The 12,484-nt window shown below is 37.1% G+C and overlaps 1 protein-coding gene across 6 annotated transcripts in view; it reads right to left on the reverse strand.

Moving 5' to 3' along the window:
• The window catches only part of LOC126473494 (uncharacterized), a 52,211-nt gene that overhangs the window by 9,630 nt on the left and 30,097 nt on the right, over positions 1–12,484 (reverse strand). The gene's annotated exons all lie outside the window — the stretch shown is intronic.

Here is a 12,484-nt window from a genome sequence, read left to right on the forward strand (position 1 = left end):
AATTGGCATTGATAGGAAGAAGAACAACATCAAAAATGCAACAGGAGTGTAATATGTAAGAAATTGTCCACACAACCTGTAAGTACAGTTCAAAACATTACTACTTACTAGGAAATACCAACCACCAGAGCTGTTTATAACCTATAGGCACAGTGACAAAAATGTTAATTAATGAGCTAACATATGTACATATTCCAGGCCACTGATGATGCCTTGCAGAAAATAAAGGCACTAAAATTGTGTTTTATTCAGTTGCTGTCAGATTGTCCATAAGTAAAAATTATCAATATACCGTAATATTACACGCAACTGAGGCAGACAGGACTACAAAAGTTGAAAACATCAGCTTTTTCCTATTTTTATACGATGAAACTGACAAGTTGCTTCTCAATTCATTCCAATTTTTCATTGTTCCTACCTCTTACACTAATCCATATTAATATTATAAATGCAAATGTTACTGTCTGTTATGCTTTCATGACTAAACTACTGAACCAATCCTGATGAAATTTGGTTAGGCAATAGCTTGAACCCTGAGGAAGAACATAGGCTAATTTGAAAAATTAGTATTTTTTTTAGTATTATTAACATTTTTAAATGTAGTATAATTAAGCATGATGCAGACGCATGCTGGTGCGACTTAGTGTTTATAGATTGGAGAATGTCGTAAGCACGGTTTATGATAATGACTTGCTATGCCCCCCTGGCAGAGCTGGAGAATTTTTGTGGAGATACAACAACAAAATCCAGCAGTAAGACTGAGAACCATGTTTAAAACTATTACAGTATGCTTCAAAAATGTAGCACATAGAACAAAGAGAGCTCAAGCTGTGATGGTTACTAAAACACAAGTCGGAGCAATCTCAGATCCACCGAACCGAAGGTGTAGGATGTAATGCGGCCGTAAGAGCTACACAGACAGTAGAACAATCACAAGCCCATCATATTTTTGATGTTGATTGTCTATCATCTTATTGCTTCCAAGACACCTGAAGACTCACAACGGTGGCATCATTTAAAGGCTATATGACAAACAGAGAGACAACATCCCTTTCCATGTAGAATGTAGGAGTCTTTTAGTGATGTTGCATTTCACTGTTATCCATTAATTGACTATATTAATCAGTGACTAATCATCTTAGGGAAAAATGTACCAAAGATGTAGGCACTGTCATTGATTGCAATGAGAGGAAGAAATGGTTGCTATGTTTTGCTCTGGTGGCAACACCTCACTGTCAGTAATAGCTGGCCCAGAAGAATCCCTATAAATTGCGCTTCTGCACAAACATAATGAATTTTTTTTTTTTTTTTAATATAACTAGAAAATAAAATGCATGCTTTCAGATGAATTCATTTGATGGGGATGCAGAAGTCAGAACACTAGGTTTTTCAGTGACTTTTATGATACAAGGTCAGATTTACCACAGGCTAGTTATTTGCTTCCACAAGATACTTATCACCAACATAGCAGACTGTAAGTGTAATAATATCAAGGTGTGGAAGAGAGATGGTTCTGAATATTTAGACAATTCATTCATAATATACCTATCTACCAATACTACAAACATATATTCATGTACATACATATCTATACCACTATATATCCAGATATTTACAAATTACTCCCACAATTCCTCACCCTCACTCAAAACTACCGATATGCGAGTGCAGCCACAAGTTTCAGCTAGTCATAATATACATTGTTCTCGACATATTCCTTACCATTCTAACTTTAAGAAATGAGTAAATGTATTAATAGTTACGACGACATGTTTTTAATCCCATGCCAAATCAAAAACCTTCAATTAACATTAAGAGATTCTTAAGAGTGTAGTTTTCCTAATTAAAAAAATTAAAAAATATTTACAGAGACAGTAATATTTTAAGATCTGCTTAATTGTAATTGATGTTGGTCAGTTCAGCTGTGAACTAAGTAAGACAGTGGCGATGTTTCATCATTTGTCTTGCAGTGTTGACAACTCACAGGCATGTGTAACTCAATCTGATCAGCTGCTGTGGTATCAATTTTGACATGGAAGTAACTTGGAGTTGTGGATACGCATGCATTACAGAGACTGGCATCTTGAAATGCAATACTTATTTGTAGCAAGGAATATTAAATTAATTCAGGCTGTTGTAATACAATGATGTGAGTTGAAGAAATCTGCCCTTTTAATTCATTTAGCAAACTTTTGTGATGGTTTCACATATTCACTAAGCATTTAAACATTAAGTACAAGTACTGTTCTTATTCAAACTCATTCACAGACATAGTAAAACCAACAACCCTTCACCATGCAACTATACTGTTGCAATTAGATCTTCCACTCAAAAGAGGCACCACAAACATGCATAGTAATTCTACTGAAATGTAATTTGTGACGTTTGATGTGGCACCACTGCATCTTGCAAAATCGTTTGGCACAACAGTGTGTTTCCACACATTGCTGTGGCTTGAGCTCAGTGTTCACTGTTTCGTGACAATGTACTGCTATCCTGTCAGAGAGCACGTGTTTCTTACGAAACAATACTGGATTACTTGTTCCATTAAGATGTGTCAGCGAATGTTTGTTGAGCAGTTTGGTGACCAGCATGTTGCATACAAAAGTTAGTGAACAAGATCAAAAGCAGTGGAATGGTGTTGTATTTTCACGGCAAGGGACAGTCACCAATATTGGAAGAAAAAGTGACTGACGTGAAACAATGATTGTTGGCCTCTCCTGCAAAGTCTGTTTGACGCTTATCTCAGGAATGTGGAATGTCACGGGGCACATGTCACAGAGCTGCGAAGAAAGCTGGCACCTATCCATACATGTTTACAGTTGTTCAGGAACAGAATGTCAATGACGAAGATTCTGCCATTGGTTTCAGCAATTTATTGCTCAGAGGCCAGGGATATTACAGTACACGTTGTTCAGTGACGAGGTGTGGTTCCACCTCTCTGGCTATGCAAATCCTCAAATACAATGTAACGAAAATCCACATTCACTGGTTGAGCAGCACAAGCATTCACAAAAGAATGGCGTGTTTTGAGCACCATGTCATCGGACCAATATTTTTCAAGGCTACTGTGACAAATGCAGTTTTTATTGAAATGTTTCAGGAATTTGTGAACCAGTTTAACGATGAAGAACTTACCCTCAGCTGGTAACAACAGGATGGCGCCTTGAGTGACCATGGCTGAGGTTGAATCATTTTTCCCTGGCAGAGGGATTTCAAAAAGACTGTGGCTGTGATTTAACACCACCTGACTTTTTCCTCTGGGGTGGCCTAAAAGGCAAGGTCTACAGGAACAAACCACACAATTTGGAAGATTTACAAGAAAATCCAGGTAGTGACATCAGAGGTTCTGGCAGCAACATATGAGAATCCACAATGTAGTGTTCAGCTGAGTTTACAAGTCAAGGGCTGTCACTTCCAGAACCTTTTGTTATTCACCTTTATTTCCCCATGAACATGAAACATTTTCTGGTTTTAATGCAAAGCCTTTAATTGTAATTTAAGCAAATGTTTATTTGTGGGGCCTCTTTTGAGTGGGACACCATGTATTATGTTAGTTTGCTGAAGTTGGCAGCAATCTGAAACAGAACAGTTTGCACAAAGTGTTCTGAATTGTGCCCCATCAGTACTCAGGGACCGGCAGTCAACTTATCCCCGTACTATGGGAGAAATTACTGTCATCTGAATTTTACTGGGATGTGACATCAAAATGACCCTTCTTCAATAAAACCAACAATGAGCACAAAACTCAATAGCAGTCAACAAACGAAAATCTTTGGTCACGCAAAATTGGACTTTTGTTTTCATATCACAACTTACGTGTTATGACAGAACGCTGTTTCAAGGCAATGATGACTTATCCCAAACACGTCACCCTTGGCATGATTTGTTATAATTAAATGTCACTTAATGACACATCAGTGGTAAAAGCCTTAAGAAGATTGTAAGATGAATGATAGAAGTTGTATGAGTTCAGCATAGTACAATGGATAGAGGCATGGAGTACAATGGCAGAAAAAATATGTTCACGCCCAGCTATATTTTAATATTTCTTCATATTTGTAAAAGATTCTGGGACTTTCTTATTAATTTACTAAAAGTACATTCTGCAATATTCAATGTTATTTACATGTAAGAGCACACTCTTTTGGGAGTGAGTTTGTTTGATTTGGTGACTTCAGTCTGATAAAATATGAAAGATTAAATTGCTGTGAGTGAAACGAGCAGCAATAACATTTGTATTCTTGCTTGTCACGAATATCTGACTGCTTTTTTCTGAATAAGTTGTGATTTCTGAGGGTCGGCTCAAGCACCACACTTCTGTAAAACTGATATGACCATGAAACTTAGCAATCAAAAAATGAGGTTGTCAAGTACAAATCATTTTGATTTGAAACTCATTTCTCCTCTTACTACTGCTGGTCTGTTGGACGCTCACAATATAGCAATTTATGTAGGTTGCCAAAAATAAGATTGTTTCACATGGGATCCAAAGTGCCATCCCATAATGTTAGTACAGGCTCTTGAACAAAAAAGTCTTACTGCCACAGTATTAGTGGTTTTGTACGGCAAAGCATCATAGTCATCAAGGGAGCGACTGTTTATGATATTACTCTATCAGATCATTATTACTGTGATCCAAAGTAATGACTTTTCTGCTTGATTTTTGCAGGATACGATCTGTTTGACAACTTCTTAAGCTGTACTCCACTGAGTGCTTTGTGACAGGAGTAGCACACAATTCAAGGATGTAGCCAAAGGGTGTGATGGGATCAGACCCCTTCTATAACCTAACACACGACCTAATTGCCATATAGTGAAACTGAAAGATATTTTGATTTTCAGTCATATGACGAAAATGGGAACACACTATCACAAGTAACCAATGCTGAAGATAGATTTAACTGTTTATACATCCAGAGCACAATCACCAATCCCTACTTTAGTCAAGACCAATTGTTAGCCTTGCTTGAGTTCAGTTGTTGTTTTGTCAATCAGTTCATTTTTTACTTGCAGTTGAATTTAATGTAGTGCTACCATTTATTGCTTTTGTGCTGAGTGGTATTTTGATAGTTTCTAATTCAGGATAAGTTTGTAACAAGAAACAGGTCAAAAACTGATTCTGATTTGTCCACTAGCATTACAATAAGTTAAAAAAATGTAAATGCTATTATAATAGCCTAATTACCTATCTATAGCAGTCTCATGTTAGCTCTGGACTCATCATTTGGAGGGTGGTAGAACTTTGGAACTGTAGTATTTCTGTATTTCACAAGGTAACGGAGCAGTAAATATCATTACAAACAACATTAAATTAAAATCAGTGCATAAAAATACACTTTGACTTGTCTGTGTTGCACAAAAATCATGTTGATCAACAAAAATATTGACCAAATGGTGATTGTAACATTTCTTTAAAAAATTTGCTTAATATTCTATCAATAAGAGCACAAATCGCAAAATGTCGTCCAGTCTGGTCGCCAGGACAGTGCTCAATTAAGAAAAGCATTTCCGATACGAAATGATAGGGAGGGGTTCGTGGAGAGTGAAAGGAGTATCTGATGACAGCATACTCTATGGTTCGTTCATTTTTAAAAGGTTTTTTCAGCAGGTTGCTTGAATTCATCCAAAATCTGTTTACACTCTTTTAACACTATAATCACTGAAGTCAGCAATTCTGCACACAATTAAACTTAGAATATGCATGAATTCATGCACTACCAAAGGACCAAACATTCACAATAAGAGGAAAAAAACATTCTATGTCAGAATTCAATCTTTTGTTGTGATGTATTTTATTTTAAAACAAAGTGTAACAACCTGTTTTTCAAAATTCTCCACTGACTTGGGGAGCCGAGCTAGCAATCCCTGGATTTGGGAGGTGAGATGGTTTGAATTGACCCACCAGTGACCTTGAAAATGGTTTTTAGTGGTTTCCCATTTTAAATTTAGGCAAAACGCCAGTGTTCGCTCTTACTATAGGTCACAGCCAATTCCTTCCAAATACCTTTCTTTCCTGACAGATACCAATTTCCTTAAAGATGCAGCCCCTTGCTTAAATGAAAAAAGCTACATCAAAGGTGAGCTAAGCACCTCTTCTGAGACTCCTGGTACTAAAAACCGTTATGATAAATAAATAATAACCTCATTTATGCTCATGTACCTGCCTGCTGGGACAGTCTTTAATGCAGAAAATGATCTTTCTCACATTGCAAGAAGTAACAGATGCACACTTAAGAGAGGAAATTTTGGAAAGTGTAAGATGGATTAATTCCAGATACTTTGCATTTACGCCACCGAAAACTGTTCTAGCTTCTCTGTCAAACAAAGTAATTTACGTACATTTATTCCAAAAGCCCTCTCGATAATAATCATGGAGTCCCAAAAAATTGGCATTAGTCCATTCTTGATCACTTTCTTAACTCAAACCCAGACTAAAAGAAGAGTGTAAAATGATCTTGCAAGGTGAAGGGGGATTGAAGCATGACTACTTCTTAGCAGTTTGCCAAAATACAGCAATTCCAAGTAACGAGTTCATATCTCTGCTTGATGAAAACTTCTGAGATCATTATTGAATAAAATGGTTTATCGTTCTTTATGGAAATTTTCAAAATAAATGAATAGCATTACGTCTTTTTACGGTCCTTTTTAACAAATCGGACTCCGTTCTCCGCTGACAAAATCTTACCTATGTCCTTGCACAATTATCTGCAATATGTGCACCACATGAACAGTGTAACAACACAGCCTTCCTCACCCCTTCTAGTGGCTTATCAAAGGGTTTCATAAATTTCTTGTGTATTGATGATAGACGCCTGCCAGCATCTTAAACATGAGTTGACTTAATCATCCTGTGGTGGCAACCGATGTTTCGTACTTTTGTGCATGTTACACAATCCAAAATATCCAACCTTTCCTTTTCGTCTACTAACACAATAATAAGTGCATTAAACATTCATGAGAGCCAAGACGTCATTGTGTCGAATCAGTTATTGGAAGTGTATCAATATGTTTTATGCGCATAAGCACAATAAATTCTAGCAAAGCCACTAAGTTAATATATGTAAATTAGTTTTGTTGATGTACCAGGAATTGTGTATCACAAATAAATTTGTAATTTTCGTATAATGATACAATATGTCCTGTATCTGCAATTTTTCTTCCTCCTTCCTATAAAAAATATATATTTTTTAGCTGCCATGCTGTTAGTGGTTGTCAGTAATTCTGATGCAAGGAACAACACACTAGGGTAAGTTTTGTGTCTTGTATTCATATTTGTTCCTTGGTACATTCCCTGTGTCAAGCAAACTCCTCATCTACAGTCAGATTATGAAATATGAGCCTTCTGTTACACTTCACAGTCCTACGAACAGGTCACACAGAGCACAGTAACAGCTTAGAGAGGCTAACTGCCCTGTTCTTTAGTTTTAGTCAACAAATTGCAGTTCCTTGATTTTGTCTTCCTAACAAGTGTTCAAATACCAGTTCTTCGTATAAAATTCACTTCATTTTGCTGGGATTAATTGTTTAGAAGACAAAATACATTCCATTATGATAGGCTTTTGTGTGGATAAGGCAATGCACATTACTGAATTTGCTAATGATGATCCTAATTCCGAATGAATTCTCTCCTGTACTGGCAGAGTTGTCACTGAAATGATGGATTCCCAATGGTGACACAAAACAAATAAATAAAATAATAAATAAAAAATCACAACTGGTTTCTCTTACCATAAAAATCATTGAGTACTGTATCAGAATTTTCATGAAAGTGATTGTCATTGTGTGACATGTATATGGAACTTGAATCCTAAAACCTGTGTGTAAATATATGGAAATGACATTTTTCTCAATAACATGTGTGACAGAAACATTATACTATCCTCAGAGTCATTACATCACACAGATTTTCCAGCCTTACAAGAAGTACCAATTACATCTGCTGAAGGAAGAATAGAGTGGTGTGTTGTTCTTGCTGAACTGTATGGGTCAGGACTTATTTTGCCATTCTACACAAGTCATCGCAATTCTTGACATTAAAAAAAAAAAAAAAAAAAAATCAATTGAACTGTGTTACTACTTATAATTTCATACTCTGTGTAAATATGTGGTGTTAACTTTCTTCGCAAAACTGAAATATTCTCCACCTGTGAATAAAAGAATAATGTAGAGAACAGTACACTAATACTACTACTGAAAAATAGCTGGAAACATAAAGATAAGTTGAAAACATCCACATGGGACCCCAAAAGCAAACAACCACAAATACTCCAACAAAACAGCCCAAACTTTGAAGACTTGCTACGAGGGTCATTCAATAATTAAATAGACAAATTGGTCTGGAGAAAACAGCATTTATTTTTACAAAACAATACTTTTTCTATTTTTCAACATAATCCTTTCGAACATGTATGCACTTTTTCCAATGGGCTACAAGCTTTTTTTAAAGGCTCCGTTTTGGGCCCACTGCTTTTCCTCATCTTTATTAATGATCTTCCTCTTTGTTCTGAGACAAACAGCAAATTTACCCTGTTTGCCGATGATACCACAATTCTAATTGACGATTTGATTGATCATGATCTTGAAAAAACTACAAATACTGTTTTTAATGACATCTTAAATTGGTTCTCCTCAAATGGTCTCTCGCTCAATGCAGATAAAACTCATTATATGAGGTTCCATACATCACAAAGTAATCCTGATGAAATTAACATAAAATGTAGAGATCAACCAATACAGAAAGTTGAAGACACAAAATTCCTGGGTGCTTACATAGACAGTAAATGTAATTGGTCAGTTCACATTCTTTATCTATGTAAAAAAACTTATCTCGGCAACATTTGCATTACGGGTAATTTCTTCAGTGGCTGAAGTTGACACTATTAAGGTTGCCTACTTGGCTACTTCCACTCATTGATGTCATATGCTATCATATTCTGGGGGAACCAACCACTTGCAAAAAAAGTTTTCACCATCCAAAAAAAAAGCAATCAGAATAATGTGTGGGGCCCATCAAAGACACTCTTGCAGGCACTTGTTTCGGAAGATAGGTATCCTAACAACTGCCTCACAGTATATTTTTTCCTTGCTCACCTTTGTGTGCAAAAATTATTCCATCTACCAAGACAACAGTAAATTCCATGGTTATAACACCAGAAACAAAAACAATCTACATTTAGAAATGAAACGTCTCACTCTGGTACAAAAAGGAGTTTACTACTCCAGCATTAAGCTGTTCAATGCTCTACCACTACATATCAAATGTGTTCATACAGAACTGCCAAAATTTAAACAAGTTCTCAAAGATTACCTGACAGAGAAATCTTATTATACTGTGGATGAATACCTGAAAAAAAATGTATACCATCACTAAACGTATTGTGTCTAGAAGTAGTTCAATTGATTTTGTTGTGCATTTGGGCATTAGCGCACTTTTTGTAACAACAGATTGGCTGTACATGTATTTACTCTTGTAGGCCTAATATCTGATTTAATTTTGTGCTCTTATCTTTAACCTTTATTTGAAACTCCTTTTTCTGTCAAATGGTAGTTATGTTATCTAGCTGACATTGTATCTGTTACTGTATTTATAGTATGTCTTACTTAAACTATGTACAATTTGCCATTGAATTGCCCTTGTATTTATTGTAAGTTTAAATTGAAACCTGTACAATTTGACACGTTCCATATCCTTGTGATTGACTCACTAACTGGATCTACGGAACAAGAAAGAAATAAATAAATAATAAATAAATAAATTTATTCCAGCTGCAAATAACTCTTTTTCGTGACATCTCTCTCTCATGACTGGCTTCACCTCATTTAAAAGCAAATCCAAGTAGTATTGGCTGTTCATTGGATGCTGCTCTTCGAGATAATCACAAAAAACTGCACGTAAAGCACCTCAAAACACCATCAACACGGCTTTTCCTGCTGATGCTTGGGTTCTGAATTTTTTCTTGAGAGGTGAGTTCATGTGCTTCCACTCCATGCTTTGTCTTTTTGATTCTGGCTCATAATTGCGAACCCAAGTTTCATTACAAGTTAAAATTTTGTTGAGGAAGTGCTCACCTTCTCTTTCACAACGTTCCTTTAGCTCTGGGCACACTCTCAACCCTGTTTCCTTGCGTAGCCACGTCAACTCCTTGGGGACCCGTCTTGCACATCTTGCGGTACTTCAGCTTGTAACAGATAATGTTATGAACTGTACCAGTACTAACTTGAACCTTATCAACTATCATTTCCACAATCACACAGCGGTTGGCATGAATAATGTTATCAATTTGACTTTCAAGTGAGGGAGTTGAAATTGCAACTGGTCGGCCAGAACAGTGTTCATCAATCATCGAGTCACAACCATTTCTGAACTGCTCTATTCACTTGTAAAAATTTGCACGATTCATACAACCTTCACCATAAACTTCAGACATTCTACAGAATATACTCACTGGTTTCTCACCTTCAGCGAGTAAAAAACAAATAACAGAACTTTGTTCAACTAATGTGGACGATTCAAGCGGACTCGCCATCACGAAATGTATTTTTGAGGTTATAAACAAAACGATGTTGATACATCAGCTGATCAGGGTTCATCCCAGTGATTCCAAATTAAAGCCATAAAAGTACCAAACTCGCCCTACTAACAGTTTTTCCTCAGACCAATTTGTCTCTTTAATTATCGAATTACTCTCGTATAGTCTGTTCAAAGTAACTTTAGCATCGACAGATACAAAGGCAGCAGTAGGGCAAGGCTTACATATGAGGCATGGCACATTTTCAGTCAACCTCTTGAAACCAGTAGCCATAGTAACAACCTATAGTTCCCAAAGTTTTGCCTCAACTATAACAACACTTTTCAGGCTAACATATGATTATTCATTGCACTCTGTGTTTTTTTTCCATTTTAATTTCTTATTGTGGTGGGAGTTAATATTTTAAGTGTTGTTAGTAGCAGTCTGTTTGGTGACACTGAAAACTGTCAGAAGCAAATTCATCAAATGTCAAAAAGAATAGAGAAGTTCAATACTACTCTCTTAGCCAGGGGATTCCTGTTTGAGGTCGATCAAGAGAAACATTTTTACATCCCTACTTTGAAAAACAGAAACTTAATAGTGACCTGCCTCTCTCAATTAAGCTGCTGTGACTTTGGAAGCAATTAAATGATTTAAGCATTCTTAATTACCCCAATAATCCTGCCAGATAGAGGAGATCGACAGTTTAACGTGAAATTTGAACCACATGATTTCTAGGTGAATCTTCACATCACTAAAAGGCTCAACCTGGATTCGATGCTGCGATCTCTCGGTTTCCAGACATGCATTTTACTCAGACCACCAGATCCCTAATATCACAGATGTGAACAAGTGAAGACTATCAAAAATTGTTCTAGATAATGCTTCTAACCATCCTGTTATTGTTGACATGGCACCTACCATTGCAAAGCGAAAGAAGGAGATGACTGGTTTCAGCGCCATGATGCTGAAGTATATGATGATCTTAAGGGGAAGCTATGGATCAACACTGAGGTCACAAAAGTCACAGGACGGAAATGTGTACATATACAGATGACGGTAGTATTGCATAGACAAGGTATAAAAGGGCAGCGCATTGTCAGAGCTGTCACTTGAACTCGGGTGATTCATCTGAAAAGGTTTCCATGATTATGGCCACATGACAGGAATTAACAGACTTTGAACACAGAATGGCAGTTGGAGCTAGACACATGGGACATCACATTTTGGAAATTGTTAGGAAAAGTCAATGTTCCATGAGCCATGGTCTCAAGAGTGTACCGAGCATACAAAATTTTGGGTATTACCTCTCACTATGGACAACACAGAGGCCACGGCCTTCACTTAACAACCATGACCAGCATGACCAGTGGCATTTGCTTGAAGTTGCCAGTGTTAGCAGACAACTACACCGCATGAAATAACCACAGAAATCTATGTGGGACATATGATGAAAGGATCCTTTTGGAGAGTGCAGCAAAATTCAGCATTAATAAACTACAGCAGCAGACAATGGGCCCAAGTGCCTTTGCTGACAGCACGACACCGCCTGCATTGTCTCTACTAGGCTTTTGACCATATCAGTTGGACCCCAGACAACTGGAAAACAGTGGCCTGGTCAGACGAGTCCTGATTTCAGTTGGTAAGGACTGTTGCTAGTGGTGCAGACCCCATGAAGCCATGGACCCAAGTTGTCAACAGGGCACTGTGCAAGCTGGTGGTGGCCCCATAATGGTGTGAGCTGTGTTTACATGGAATGGACTGGGCCCTCTGGCCGATTGAACCCATGGAAATGGTTACGTTTGGCTACTTGGAAACCATTTTCTGCCGTTCATGGACTTCATGTTCCAAAACAACAATGGAATTTTTAAGAATGAGAATGTCTCATGTCATCAGGCCACAATTGTTCACGAGTGGTTTGAAGAACACTGTAGACAATTCGCGTGCCCGACATGAATCCCACTGAACATTTA

This window comes from Schistocerca serialis, chromosome 4, assembly GCF_023864345.2.
Source record: "Schistocerca serialis cubense isolate TAMUIC-IGC-003099 chromosome 4, iqSchSeri2.2, whole genome shotgun sequence".
In the NCBI taxonomy this organism is placed as follows: domain Eukaryota; kingdom Metazoa; phylum Arthropoda; class Insecta; order Orthoptera; family Acrididae; genus Schistocerca; species Schistocerca serialis.